General features: G+C 36.8%; 1 protein-coding gene across 4 annotated transcripts in view; it reads left to right on the top strand.

Moving 5' to 3' along the window:
- Positions 1–16166, top strand: part of TMEM117 (transmembrane protein 117) — a 188762-nt gene that overhangs the window by 105309 nt on the left and 67287 nt on the right. The gene's annotated exons all lie outside the window — the stretch shown is intronic.

Here is a 16166-nt window from a genome sequence, read left to right as displayed (position 1 = left end):
CTGGTAATTCTCAGCTTTTTTTTTGTTATTTTGTTTTGGGCTTTGTGGGGTTTTTGGTAATTGTGCCAGAAATGGAAGAAAATTTTACTGAAAATCATAGAAATATTGCTTTTTTAATAGTGACTGGCTGTAACTTTTAATATTAGCCATGGCTAAAGAACTGAGATTGAAGAATCTGATTCTGCAGTCAGTCCTTCCATAGCCTGATCCCCAGCTTGCCTGCAAATTCTGTGTATAAATTGTTTGCAGGATTGTCCCAGACTTTTCATAGCCTTATTTTTGCATTGAAAATGATTGTTAGCAGACATATCTATGTGGAAAGCCAGGGATAGGTGGCTTTGCAATACTGGATTCAAGAGCTGTTCAGGTTTATGTCCAATATTATTGGAACCCAGAAGTTTTCTGGTTGAAGATACATTACCAGAGGTATCTGACACAGAGAACCTTCATTCAACAGTGATAATCACCTTCCTGTTTGTAGACTAGTACAGAAGAAGCCCCAATGAATCAACAGTTGATAGAACATCATTCAGAGCAGTGAAAAACTCAAGTCTTCTCATGCCAAATTTAATTGAACTGCTGACTGCTGACTACAGCATTCCAACATGGTTTAACTTATTAGCCTAGTAACTGGAATGAAACATTCACATAAACATGAATCAGTTTACTTTCATTACTTTTCATTTGGCATGGGAAAAAAAAGTAGCAAATCCATATTTGCAAACCCAGCATAAGAAGTACAAGGGTGCACAATGCATAGAAGTCAGGCCTGGGTCATAAAAATGAAAGCAATGTGTTGTGGTCCCTCAGAATGAATCTGCCTGTGTCTCAGGAGGCTGAAGTACATTAGATCACTTTGGCCTGTGAGCCAAAGCTAAGTGTGTGTCGATGGCATTGCAGTCCACAAGGAGACACTGCCTTGTGCTGGTGCCAGTTTTGAGTTTTCCTTGCTGGGCTCTCACATTGCTCCATAGTGGACCAGAGGGTTTTGAAGACTTTATAGAAAGTCTCTTCACATGCTTATCCAATGAGATAGTAAGGCTTATAAATCACTAAGCAATTTTCCATTGCTCCTCTCTGTATCTTCAATGATTCACATGACAGCACCGGATTCTGTGTGTTTTGAAGATATTTTAATTACTCATGAATGTGAAAAATCTACAGACTACTCCAGTTAGGTGTATTTTATATTTAATAACTTCAGGTAGGATCTAATTTCTGCCTGTCTCTCAAGCATATGATGACACTGGGGTCTTAGACATGAACTTTCTGCTCCTGGAAGTTGTGTCTTTGATCTGCCTTGGCCTGGTTCTTGTCCTGTGGGTTGGTAGTTTGTCTTATTTGAACAGCTGTTTGGATTCCCCTTCAAACACTTCAGTAATTAATAGTCAATCTGAGATGTCCTGTGAAATATTCTGGTTTAAAGCTGTAGTTTTCTTTAATCTGGGGATAATCTACCTGTCAGTGTCAATCCTTCTTTCTTTTGAAGGAAGTGTGAAGAACTCTGAATTGGATCTCTGTTCTTTTGCAACTATAGATTCCTATGTCAATTTGCTAAGATTATTTCAACTCATACTCTCATTTTTAGTATTATATCTTTTCCACACTTCTCACTCTGTCTTCCATCTCACTCTCTTTCTAGAATCTCTTTCACTCATCTTTGACTGTCTATTTTCTTGTTTCATTTTCCTATCAAAAAATGAAAAAGGTTTTCAAAGCTGATAAGGGTATTTATTAAACTTTGGGTTTGCATAGGATTCAGGAGGCCCTATTGCAAACTAAAATGCCTGTATATACTGTATTTTTGCATGAAAAATGCTTCATAGTAGACCTAAGGTCATATCAATTTTAGCTAATCTAGAACTGTAATCATATTTCATTATTCATCTGTTATAAAATGGTTTTGCCAATATACAGAGAGGAGCTGCAATTTTAATAAAACTGTTTACAGACATTACTAGTTTTCAAGCATATATAGATAAATTTTATATGCTTATATAAATAAACCTTAAAAATTCTGTTCCAATTTTTCAGCCAAATGACATGGACATTTTCATGAGATTCCTGCTTATGTGACAAAAGAAATCAGGGAATGTGTATTTCAGCTTTATGCATTATACATACGCTGAGCATCACTACTTATATTTGTCATTTATGCTTGAAGTGGCAGCACAGTAATTAGGCTAGGTAGTAGTTAAACCAGCAGTATGCCTCCTAGGTTAATATCCACCTGGGCTAAAATGCAAGTGCACCAGCCCAAGCTTAGTTTTCAACAGACTGTCTTTCAAACTGGAATTAGAGTGGAGTTGTCAGGTAAAATGTCACAGTGCTCTCATACCAATGGGCTACATCGTCCTGGGCTGAGTGATTTGAAAATATACTTTTTTTGAGCAAGGACAGGATTAACAGTGAGAATTCAGAGGCATCAAAACTGTAGTCTAAGGACTGGTTCGAAGATGACCTAAGGCAGGGAGGATGAAACTTGAGTAAAGCAGAACACACATATTTGATAGATGTAATTTATCCAAGAGGTGATGTAATTTAAAGTAAATCAGCTGTAGATACAAATTTACTTCAAATATTGCAGTAGTGGATATCCAGTAAAGATAGTATCTGTATATTTTCCCAGTTAAAGAGAATTTTTTGTCTCGTATCACTTGCGAATATGTAGTTACTATTTGAGAACACTAATAATCTGAGACTTTGCCTTCTCTTCACAGTCATAAGGTAAAGATATAATTTTTGAAGTCCTTCTGTTAATTCTTAGCTTTTGTTTCTCATTTCTCAACAAAAATTTCTAGAAGATATTAAGAAAATATATGATGTGGGCTCTGGAGGGCAGATTTACATTTCCCAAAAATGTGGTGGTTCCCTCCTTTTGCTAAGAGAGAAAGGCGAACAGCTGGAGCTCAGCCAAATGGTCTACTCTGAAAAGCCCAAATGATAATGCTCCTGGGTTTTGTTAATATCATAAGGGAGACATATATAAACATAGGCAGCATGACTAGAATAAAGGTGATTTCAGATTGTACATCAAAGCTAGTTCAAGCATGTAAATATAATCTGCATTGCATTTCCAGAGAACTCTGTGAGAAAAAACAGAACTACTTTGTCCAAGAAAATAATCAAAACACCTGATTTGGCTGAATAAAAGAGGTAACTTAACAAAACAGTTGGAAGATAAGTTTAGTAAACACAATATTTTGGTTTTTAGAGTCAGAAAGTTTAAAGCAAAATAAGGCAGACTTGTTATATATTCTCCATGGCATTATACTAAACTTAAAACAGCTTAGCAGCTTCATTGGGAGCTGCTTATCATCATTATTAGTAGAGAATTTGCAGGTATTAGAGAACATCCATTATTGTTTTGTAAGAAAGAATTTAAGGTACTATTTATAAACCCTTCAACAATTATGGCATGAGAAATGGACAAAGTCTAAGAAAGATGTTGAGAAGTCAACTGGTTTTCAACTAAATACCAGCCAGACAATTTTCAACAGAAGGTGCATGGTCTTAAGCAAAACACTGATTAAAATACTTAATCAAGTTAGCTGAGATGACAAACAAGAGCAGCTGTAGAGCAAAGATTGTACCATATCAGCTGTGCACACAGTACGGCTCAGCCTTGAGAAATATCCACATGTGAAGTAGTAATTGACCACAAATTGTTGTTCAAAAGAGAATCTGATAAAAATATCTGCTTTACACCATGTTGATAAAGCAGCATTTTTTAATTTGCAACATCTGAACATTTAAGAAAACTAACTTTCCCTTTCATGTAAAGTTGGTCTCCTTGAGCTTTTTCTCCTTTGTTCTTTTTTGAAAGAATGTATTGGTTCTCACTACAGTGTTTCTTATAAATATGTATAAGGCAAAAGTATGTTTTAATGAGTGACCATTAACTGATTTCCCATGGTCTTGTATGTAGACAGTAGATTAGAAACCAAACATGTCTAACTAATGGCAAATAACTGCAGCCATGATCTAATGTTGCTTGTTTTCTTCTAAGTGACATCAGTCCTGCATCCCCATGGGATTAATGTTTGCAGATGGATAGTCATACATAAGAAGCCAAAAATAAAACCTGAAAAACAACCTAGATTCTTTGTTTATATAAGAGATATTAAATTTCAAATGAAAGTGTACCAGAGGCTAAAAAACATCTATATTTTAAGGATTGTGTTCTCAAGTGTCCCTAAAAGTGGAACAAATTTCTTTCCATTCTCTTTGAATGCTCTCTTTGCCCAGAGGTCCTGGTATTCTTTCACTTCTTATTGAACAAAACCAACAAAGGTACAAAGTTCTGCCTATGCTCAGTAACTAAGCATTTTGGTTAAAGACTGCTATTTTCTATAGCCAAGGGCATGTGAGAATGCAGTGTTACTACCAATCATTTCTAGCAATCATCGACTTCCCAGTCTGCAGAACCTCTTATCTACTTACTGTCAAATTGGCTGTGGAACATATTTCAGCACAAGTCCAGAAGGGAGTGTAAAATTCTGTCCCTAGAGATACTGTGATTTCTCTCAGCTCTCTTTTTGCTGCGCCTCCTTTTCTGAAATCCTCTCTAGCAACCCAATAAGTACTTAAGAATTCTTCACAAACCCTTATCCCCTGTGTGTCTTCAATATTCCTACCAAACAAGGATCAGTGTGAAACATTTTCAGTTGTATCCATTAATGTTTAATAACCAGCTTCCCCTTTGGTGCTTACTGTACAGAAAAATATCAATATTTGGAGCTGTTAAAATTTTTAATATTTTTTCTTGACTTGGAAGGAGCAGCAATTTTATCTGAAAGCCAAAGTGGCGTTTTGTGTGATATAAGAATGTCTTATCCTCTGCTTTATTTGAAGGCGTCGCATTTGGTGGAGATGCTACAAAAACATGAACCTTAAAACCTGACTGAAAATAAAATGAAACTTGATGGTGATATCTTTCTTAATTTGGTATATCTGAGCTAAGCCAATCACACAATTTTAAGGGAATAGTAAGATCAATTGAAATCCTCAAGGCCTTCAATATTATGAATTTTTAATAGAGACAACTTTAGTTATGATCTCAATTTTTTTTAATAACTAATCCCAAAAGCTCCCTATTTAGGGAATAGGGCCATTCATTTTGTGTTCTTCTTTCAGCACTGAGAATTCCTCGAACAATGCCAATACTGTTTAAGAGTAATCATTGTTTCTCAGCTTTCTAATAAGATGCTACATCCTCTTGTGAATTTTTGATGGGTATTTTTACATTTTAATTATAATCTGAATTGTTAAAAAATTACCTAGGTTTTCTTAAAGAACATAATCCAACAGGAAAAATAATTGACTGACTTTTCAAAACAAAATATTTGTTATTCAGAATAGCAAATGACTTTCCAACAGAGTCTGGAGATTTTCTGCTGTTGAAATGAAACTGATGCTAATCACCTTCCACTGAATACCTTCCATGAGTACTCTTTAGACTGGAAGTTAGACCAAAGTAATTATTTACCATTTAAAGAGGATTGAACAAAAATGTGGCCATGCTTGCACCTCAAGTGCAGAATTGCACAGGAAATGGGGACAAATAGAAGGATTTATAACTTGTTGGTGGATTATGTTCTCAGTGTGATTGTAGCTTCAGTATAAAAATGTAATTAAAAACAATTAATGATGCTGCCCAAAAATCTGTCAAAGGACCAGCAGCTGCACATAAATATTATTCTAGTTGTATAATCCTTTACAATATGATAAAGAAAATATGGGAAAGAGCCAATGTAAGGTTTTTCAGCAGTGCTTCATGATTTTTTTCAGTTTTGTTTTCCAGTAGGAGTTTGCATGAGAAACTGGTTTTGTGCAGAATTTCTCTCATTCTTTATTTAGACTGAAAATATTGTCATGTAGTAGCTGTGTTTGCCTTGAGTGCAGAACAGAAAAGGCCACGTAAAGGAAGTTTCAAGTTCCCCTTTACTTACTCAAGAAATGAAATGGATTGAAACCACTCTGAGCTGTCAGTACATCACAGCCTTGAATCAACTGGAAAAGCAGCACGGTGCCAGCAGCATGGAGATGGATTTTCATTTAATTAGGTGCCTTGTTGTGGCAAGAGGAGACAGGCGAGTGTCTCAGCAGAGTGGCCTGAGTGCCTCCTGCCCATGGCCGGGGGCATCCCCGTGTTCAGATGGGTCTCCTGTGCTTCTGTGCCTGGGTGCAGAGAGTAAACATCAGAGCTTGAAATCACACTCTTCATTCAAACACATTCATTAGTCTTTACTAGGTTCTGCATTATGTAGACAACAATAGAGAATTTTGAAATATATGTTTTTTCTATCTTATATTTACCCTATTTAACTGTTGATCTAGAACAAACTGTGTAAAGTGAAATCAATTCCCAAAAGTCAAGTGTCAGAAACACCCGTTGTATCTCACATTCACTCATTCATAATAAGATACTCCCTCGTTAGTCCCTAAGTGGAAGTTAATGGCAACCTCTCAAATAATTAATTGGAAATATGCTATTGTCACAATGTATTGTCACAAAGGTTACATTTTTTGCTTCCTCATGTGTCACCGAATCACACTGTGTACTCAAGTGTTGCACAAGTGTTATTTATACATTTGTTGTTCTTCTTTCATCCCTTAACTCACCAAACACAATTTTAAAATATTTGTGGGAAAGGAGAAGGCTTGTGAAAGGCACCAAGTGACATGCATGTTGTCACTTTTTTCTGAAGAGCAAGAACTTCAAAACTACGATTTTGAAGTCAGAACAGCAAATGCTGACCTTCTGGCACTCAAAACACAGACTACACAGACGTTGCATTGGCAGTTTACAACTCTAACTGTGAGTCTCTGAGGGCATCATGATAGAAATAAAAATGATGGCACTGCTCAAGAGTAATAGCTAATGGCGCATGCAGAAAGCTGTCTGCATCTGTTACAGCACATGGGTATGTGCAGGTGTTACTGAGAATATTGTTAGATGGAGATGTTGAAGGAAGACAGTCCTGAAATTAAATTTGATAAGTAGAAACCTTTGTCTTGTGAACCTGTCTGGCATGGGACTCCTTCATGTCTTGGGTACTGATATTTATTCCATGCCTAAGCTGATGTTCTGCTCTACAGCAGGTCCTCCGGTAAGCTTCCTGTTTGCAAAGTCCAAAAGAACTGTCTTTAGAGACATAACTACTCCTTATCATTCCAGAATGGCTGGCAATATACCCAGAACAGCTCAGCATCTGTGTTGTATTGTGCCAAATCAAACCAGAATTTGTTCCCAGTTTTTCATTGCTGCAGATAATGACTGCTCTGAATTCTATGTTCCGTGGGGGACCAGGCAGTTGGACTTGTCTGTGACAGGTACATTCAGACATCAAAAATTTTGTTTGGGTTAAGACAGTCTCAGAGGATGAACCACACCTGAATTACTGAGTGCCACCATTTGGTGTATAGTTTCATATATGCTAAAACAAAACCTCTGTGATTATGGGATGTAATTGTACAGCTCAAAGCTGGGAACTTGTAAATGCTGAGGTAAATGAGGAAGTGCTCGCATTCATCCAATATTCCAAAATGTTATGGATCCAAACCTAATTTAAAAACTGTTATTTGAATTTTGCATAAAAATTCCCTTTGAGCATGAACTCATCTTGGACCTTCTGCCATAGGCTACCTCTATATTAATCAGGGGCTGGCTCAATTCTTTCTTCAGTGCTTTGGTTAGTAGATAGCTGTACAATGTTATTCACAGGATTAAAGAAAGGATAAGTTGTGAAGAGTCTGAATCGGCAGCTACAGAAGATGGGGAGACTTGAAGGCTGCTACTTTGCCTAGGTGTGTCTTTAGAATTAAAGTCAATGGATAATGCCTATGACATTGGTTAAGATATGAGCACTGTTAGATCCAAGACTAAAAATGGGCACACTGATTTGACTGCTTTAAGCAATAGTCTACTGCACAGAAGAAAACCAATGCACCTTTGGCATCATTCCCTATAGAACTTTGCAGTTTTAGTCTCAAAAATATAGAAACACATCCTGTGGAATCATAGAAAAGTACCTCTGTCTCTGATATTTGCATTGTCTGGCTCTGCTCCCTAGGTTGTGTTACCCTTTTGTGATATGACTTCTACATTCTCTAAAATCCTTTGCTAAAATTCTCCAGGACCTGCCAAAGGAACTCTAAGGATTCTCTAAGTATCTTTTCCTGAAACAGCCTGCTGAGGACAAAAGCCTACTTTTTAGGCATAGGATGTGTGAATACAGCCCTTTCCTGTGACAAAACCTCATCACCTATGAGCCGTCATAGATGTCATTAATTGGGTTAATGACACTTGGTTGTGAAACACTTAAAAATGTAGGAAACCATATTGGGATTTATGCTATCAGACTTCCAGTGGAAGCAGTGTGATCATCTGAGCAGGTTCTGATTTAGAGTGTAGAAAAATAGGTACATCTTCATGACAGAATCTATTTTGAAGTGAATTTCACCCCAGAAATGTTTTTTTTTTCTTTTCAGTGACTATAAAAAGAATCTACATTGATTTAGATGTATGTGCCATTGCATCAAACATGGCATGACTTCTGTCTCTGGCCTTTGACCTGAACCACCACGCTCTCTAAATGAGTAAAGCAAGCTTTCCTGTCATGACTATCTAAAATGGAACTGAGCTGAACGCCTTAAATGAAAATCATGATGTGGCTTTATATCTTGCCCTTTGTCTGTAATATATGACATTACCCAGACCTCTGCTTCTGCATTTGTAACACTAATAAGGAAGCTGTAAAGCAAGGAAAAAAGTCTTCTGAAATGTGCTGTCAATGATTATATAAACAGCAAGTGCTTGCCACACAGCAGCCAGGACATTTTGTTGCACATATATAGTGATTTATGTGCACAGTAGGGACTTGAAATGTTAGGAAATGAAATGGCACAGCTTAGAGATTTTCTGCAGAAGCTCTGCTTCAGTTGTAAAATTGATCCTAAACAATTACTTATATGTATGAACTGTCAAGGAAGTTCCAGTTAAAAGAATTTTTTTTAAAATTTTTTTTCATTTTAGATTAGGCATTTAAGAAAAGCAAAATATATTTAGAAATTATTTCTCCTGGTATTGAAATACAAAGTATAATTTCCAGAAAAATTGAATAGACTTAAAATAATTGCAGACCAGATTTCTCTCTAACTCATCTTTTGATATCTAAAGTTTTTTACCAGAAATTCATTGTGGTCTAGATGTTGGCTTTGTGGAGCATTCTGTCATAAATGAATTTGGAAATTGAAAGGAAATGCTGGCAGTAGTGACTTTTCTAAAGTTGAACCTAAAGTCTATATATTTTTAGTTCTTGCCCTCTTGTTGAGTTGTTATCCCAGCATGGATTGCACAGAAACCATTATGACAATACCAGAACCAAATCAAGACATTCCAGCTAAAAACAAAGAGGCTTGCTGCTTCCTCAGTGGGTGGAGAAATAAATTTGCAGGGATCAGTAAAGATAGCATTAATTAACATAAGCCTCCTCCATGTTTATGCAGAAGAAGTTCTTTAACTGGTTTTGGTGGATATTTGGGTGTAAAATAGTGCACATGTCCAAATGTTGTGGTTTGGGAGCATAAAAGCTCATGAGAGCAATACTTAGAGCATGGTGGGAAATATGCAAATGCACAAAATTATACTGGAGGCCATTGTGGGAGCCACAAAAGTGAACCGTAATATTCTTTATCACTCATCTTGGTTACTGAATTGTGACAGCAATTTAATGTTATTTTTCAGGGTTTACTTATTAGAACAGTATGTGTTCGTAAGACAAGAACAATGTTCTGCCTCTGACTAAAATGAGAAAACAATAAAAAGTATATTGAAGGGGCCATTTTATCTCTGTGATTGTTGTTGCTTTGAAAATGCAAATATGAAAAAAATTCATTGCAATTAAATTGAAGGAGAAGAAACCTAAAAGAAGATTCAATTTTTTAAGGGTAGAAATCAACTAAGTTAGGAATGTTACAAAATAGAGGAAGCAGACAAACTTTAAAATCTAGTAGTGTATTTACAGCTGACTAATAATATTTAGCTTGAAAAATATTGCCCCCCTTATGGATCTGTAAGCCTAATTACAAATATTTGTTAAATTTGTTTTCAAACACACATTTTGTTTATTCCAAAATGCAGCAGAGGGGATTGAAATAAATTAACAGTTATTTCAGAAGAATCTGTAACAAAGTTCTTGACACTTCTGCTCAACTGCCAAAACTATTTCAGAATTAAAAGAAGCATTGCATATTTTCATGTGTAAGATGTGTAACAGTTGAGATACGATCACAGAATTGTAAGGGCTGGAAGGGACTTCTGAAGACCATCTAGTCCAAACCCCTGTCAAAACAAAGTCACCTAGAGCAGGTGACACAGGAATGTGTCCAGGTGGGTTTGGAATGTCTCCAGAGGAGGGAGACTCCACAACCTCTGTGGGCCTGTTCCAATTCTCTGCAACCCTCTGTGTAAAGCAGTTCCTCCTCATGTTGAGGTAGAACTTATTTTTTCTCAGTTTATGGCCATTGCTCCTTGTCCTGTCTCTGTGTACCACTGAAAAGAGTCTGGCACCATCCTCTTGGCACCTGCCTTTGAGATATTTATATGTATTGAGATCCCCTCTTCGTTTTCTGCAGACCAAACAGGCCCAGCTCCCACAGTATCTCCTCATAAGATGAGATGATCCAGACCCCTCATCATCACTGTGGCCTCCCCTGGACCCTCCCCAGTAGTTCTTTGCCCTTGTGAGCTGTGGAGCCCAGAACTGACACAGCACTCCAGATGTGGCTTCTCTTGGGCCAAGTGGAGGAGCAAGATCACCTCCCTCAGCCTGCTGGCCACACTCTTTCCAATGCACCCCAGGGTACCTGGGCCCTCCTGGCCACAAGGGCACTGCTGGCTCATAGTCAGCTCACACCCTCCAGGTTCCCCAAGCCCTTCTCCACAGACCTGCTTCCAGGAGGTCAGCCCCAGCCTGTGCTGGCACTTGGGGTTATCCTCGCCAGGGGCAGGATCCTGATTTGCCTTCTCTGAGCCTCATTAGGTTTCTTTCTGCCCAACTCTCCAGCCTACCAGGGTCCCACTGAGCAGCAGCAGAGCTTTCAAGTATATCAACCACTCCCCACAGTTTTACATTCTCTGCAAACTTGATGAGGTTTTAATGACACTTTGGTGAGAAACACTAAAAATGTAGGAAACCATGTTGGGATTTATGTTATCAGGCTTCCAGTGCCATTCTATCCCTTTGTCCACATTGCTGATAGAAAAGTTAAGGCTGGTCCCAGTATGGATCCCTGGGGAACACAACTGACTGTATCCTGCTTGGCTGACCACAACCCTCTGAGTTCTGCCATTCAGCCATTTCTTGATCCCCCTCACTGTGCATTCATCCGACTCACAATTTCTGAGCTTATCCATGATGTTATTATGGGAAATAGAGTCAAAAGCCTTGCTGGAGTTGACACAGACAACATCAGCTAACCTCCCCTTGCTGACCCATCCTGTCATGCCATCAGAGGAGTATCAGACTCGATTCACAGAAGATAATTTTCTCCCAGAAATCCAGATGAAAAAAGTGTAAAAACGTTTTCCCTATAGGTTACTTTTATACATCAAGCGAACAGCTCCACAATTTTTACAAATTTCAAAGAAGAGAAAAGTGATGGATGGAAACTTTTAATGACTGAGTACTAAATGTTTTGTATATGATCACTGTGGTGAAGTACAGTACTTGAAGACTGAGATATGATAAAGAATTGATGTGCAGTTAGTGGGACACCTATATTTAGCTCTTACCTAAAAGCACATAACAGCAAGGCAAGGGAAGTGTATCCCCTCAGCGGTGTGCATTAGCTCTCATTGACTTCACACTCTGACTTCAGAAAACATAATTACTTTAACCTGATTTAGCCCCTGTTTTTTCTAGAAATAAAACTCACATATTTTTCAGAAACATATAGGCAGTGTTCAGTCTTTGCAAAACTATTGATGGATTCTTTTGATGAGGAATGCAATGTTCATAATCTTGCCATGGGAAACTGCCTTCTGGCCTGTCCTGTCACTATGGCATCCTTATAATTTCTAAAAGATTTTGGAATTTATGATATTTACTGTTATCAATGAAATGCCCCAGTTGCAGGACTGAAAATAATGTTTCTTGGTTTGAGTTTGGGGTGAGTGGAGATGGGCACATTATGCACTGTTTAAAGGCTGAGTGTCAAGTGCTACTTATATAGAGGTTACTTAATACAGTGCTACTTGCAAAGCGGTTCATGATTTAAAACAAGATATTTAAATTTATAAGATTATAAAAATTGAAAAATATGAAAACTTTTAATGCTTGAATCATGTATTTGACAGTGGTAGAGATAGGTATATTTTGGCAAATGCAGTTATCCAGGGTACTCAGTTTTCCAACAATACACTGTGATGTCATGTCCTTCTGGCTGAGTAGTTGCACACAAACAAACAGCTTCTTTACTGATTTTTATGTTGGAGTCCTGCTGTCCATTGGACTTTTTGCTACTCACTGCAACATCAAAAGAATACAAAAATATTTCATATTTCATAATTTGGTTTGTGTTTTGAGGCTTTTCTTGTGGATCTTAGATTCTTCTACCTACTGTTGAATTCTGGAGTGCTGCTCTTACCCTGTTTTGATGCTTTATCCAAGTATGAATAAAGCAATGAAAATTCTCTGTTAAGGGCTTGTCTCCATTTCATGAATATTGCAGGATAGAATATACTGTGTCCTAAAGCCCACAGCCCATTTCTCTAGTAAGAAACAGTTTCTGCAGCTGGTTATATGAGGATGTGCTACTATCAAACCAACTGATGTAGTTTTATATTTCTGCATTTCTAAAATGCAGTTCGTTAGATGAAAGCGGCTTGGCAAGCAGCCTGTGCCACATGAGTTTTCTGTGGGTTATCTCTTAGTGCTCTGAAGATGATGATAGCATAGTTCCTGGTAGTGGAGTATTTCGATGATACTTTGTAGGCATGACCAAAGTATGAGTCCATTTTCCTTTTTTTTTTTAATTTTTTTTTTTTTATTTCAAGGAAATTTCACTTGCTGTTAACTTAGAAGGGATAGTTTGCCTTAGCTGACACTCCCAGTGCAGAGGTTGTCTCTGCTGGGAAGGGAAGGACCCTGTGAGGTGCAGCATAGTGTCACTTGACATAAGTGTGTGTGGAGAGATGTAAAGTATGTGCAGTGTATCCTGAGCAATAGGCTCAGAGAGTAACTGCATGGAAGGAATAATGATCCTGAAGGTGTCTTCCTGCACCACTTGGTACCTCTCAGATATCTTAGGTACCTTACTCTATTGTCAGGGTTTTTTTTTTAAAGTTTTTTATGATTTTGCTTTCTGCACTTCTTGTCTGAGTAACTTACTTGCTCTGAATGATTTTGAATCCCAGATTGTTTCTTCTGTGTGATGCAATATAATATTACAAATTATTGTATTGTATATTGTAAAATAGTATCTATCATAGGCCAGGTTGGATGGGGCTCTGAACGACTTGGTCTAGTGTAAGGTGTCCCTGCCTATGGCAAGGAGGGGTTGGGAATAGAGGATCTGCAAGGTCCCTTCCAACCCAAGCTTTTCTGTGGTTCAATGATTGTATCAAACATCAAAAGGAGCATATCAAAATGAACAGTTTTATATTTCTGTTATGAAAAATGGGAATCATAACATTTTGCAATTACTGACAGCAATATATCTTTTTTAAACCATTAGGAGTTAGCCTCATAATTAATATAATGTGAGTAATATGAATAGTTGATAAAGTCATATTTTATAGGACAAAATAAAAATTAAGATGTCATAATATATATAAAACATAGTAATTATTAATGTAAATTGAGATTTTTGTGGCATTTGTGTAACTTATAAAATCAGACAGTGTGTGTGATATAGTTTTGCTTTTGAAATTTAATATAGTGTAACTGTTTCTCTCTCATGAGACACTAAATGAACGAAAATGTATATATTGTCTGTATGTTGGGGCCATTCCTTTTTGAACTGAAGCAGTGTAATTATTGATTAAAGTGTATTGCATGTCCTAGTTCCAGAAAAAAATACATTACTTAATTACATTGTAAGTGGCTTTCCCTATTTTATTCTGATTATGTAAGATGCAGGCAGACATTTACTAAAGTGTCCAACTTTTTTCTATTCCCATGTATCAGCAATGTTTTCAAACATAGTCCAGCAAAGCAGAAATAAATATATGCTGTCCAGGAATAACATTGTGAAATACAAATAGAGAAAGAAAAAACCCCACATTTCTTTACATGAAGCTCTGCAAATTAAATTAAAATTTATATTTTTTCTTTTTCTAAAAACAATGGGTATTTAATATATATTTAAAACTTCTCTGCTGTATGACAGTGTTGAGTGCTTTTCTCCTGTGAGCTGTTTTCTACAGTGACTGTCCTTGACCAAATCAGAAAATGAATTTGATTTCTCTAATGCAAAAGGTAATTGGATTTCTCTTTATGGAATGCATCCCTTTAATGACTGTCTCTGCTTTAGCCAATTTAGCTGCAACTGACCTGACATTGATCTGGTGATATGACTTTAAAAAAATGCCAAAGTTGGGAGATGAAAACCAGCTATTTGGTATCAGAAAGAACATTTCCTGCCTCATCTTGCCACTTTCCTCAGAAAATATCTCCATCTCGAATGTCATTCTTATGAAACATGCTCCTTTGGTAATTGGCCATAGAGCTGCAAATTGCATCCTTCTCCCAAATATAATAATTTTCCAGAAAGCATCTGGAGAAACTATTTTGAAACTTGTATAAAGCCTCTTGAAATAGCTGCTCTTCTTTGCAAATATTCATTACTAGGTAGACTATTCCTAAGAGGACAAAAAAGTGTTATTAAATGAATTGAATTAAATCTTTACAGAAGTCTTGTTCAATCTTAAATATTTATTGAAATATTTATTTAGATAATTGGGATCTTATTAAAAAATATTATAGCTTGCTGATCAGAGAAAAGATTTACCCACATTAAACAGTTATTAAAGGTGGTATTTTAGAATATTATCTGTTCTTTGATCTGTTCTTTGTTAAGGTTAGTTTTAATGGAATAATACAATTCTAGAATGTGCATTTCTATTTATTTAACATAGTCATTATCCTTTGGACCCAGCCCATGCTAATACACTGAGCTCTTTTAACCCCAAATGGATTTGAAGCCAAAATTTAGCACTTGGATCTATTTTTAATTTACTCACTGGCCACATGTTCTCTTTGATAAACCCTCTTAATGCCATTGATTGAAAGTGGTAGCTTACACTCTGTATTACAAACTAGATTTTAAAGCAGCTGTGAAATTTTGTCTTTGAAATTATTTCTTTCTGGAATCTTAATATTTATTTTCATTTTGATCACAACACATAGTAATTTCCCACTCTCTACTGATAACAGTGATATGGAATTTGGTTACTTATCTGCATTTTGAAGCAGGTGGTCACCCCAATTTTCCTTTATCTGATCAATTATTTCTTAAATCTTTACAAATGGATAGGCTTTCCACTCTGCATCTTTTGCACAACAGAATTTATGAGTTTATTGTGATGTAACTTCTGGTGCTTTTTAGTACAGTTAATTTGAAGTAAATGGATATGAAAACACAGCTTCCCAAAGAAGCAGGTGCCTGAGGGGTATTCACCTCCCTCAGTGAGCTGAAAGTCATTTTTAATCCTTCCATGTACCACCCAGAAGTACTGCATACATATGAGTATCTGGACAGAGAAACAGATGGTCTCTTTAGACAGGAATTATGAAAATGAGAATAAATATTTCATACTTTTAAAAATTTTTGCAAGTTTTAAGGGTTTTTTTTTTTTTCTGTTGCCAGTCCCAAGTGTGCTTTTTATACTGGTAGCAGGAACTGAGAGGACATTATAAATGTTATTTAGTGCTTAATGCACAGGCTTCCACTCCCTAGCTGCAGTTCTGGTCCCAGGAGTGGAAATTCTGCTGATGCTGCTCTCAGGGAAGTGCTTCTCCTCTCCCAGATTGGGCCAGAAAGATCCACAGCCACAGGGGAATGTAACTCACCTCCCGTAGGTTGCTGTAACTTTCAGATTGGTTCCTCTTATCTTCTTATCTTTGGATCTCTACAGGTTTCATTGTTTCTCAAGGAGTTGC

The sequence above is a fragment of the Melospiza melodia genome, chromosome 4 (genome assembly GCF_035770615.1).
Source record: "Melospiza melodia melodia isolate bMelMel2 chromosome 4, bMelMel2.pri, whole genome shotgun sequence".
NCBI classification, from domain to species: domain Eukaryota; kingdom Metazoa; phylum Chordata; class Aves; order Passeriformes; family Passerellidae; genus Melospiza; species Melospiza melodia.
Note: the sequence above shows the minus strand (reverse complement) of the source record. Positions and strands in the feature narration are given on the sequence as shown.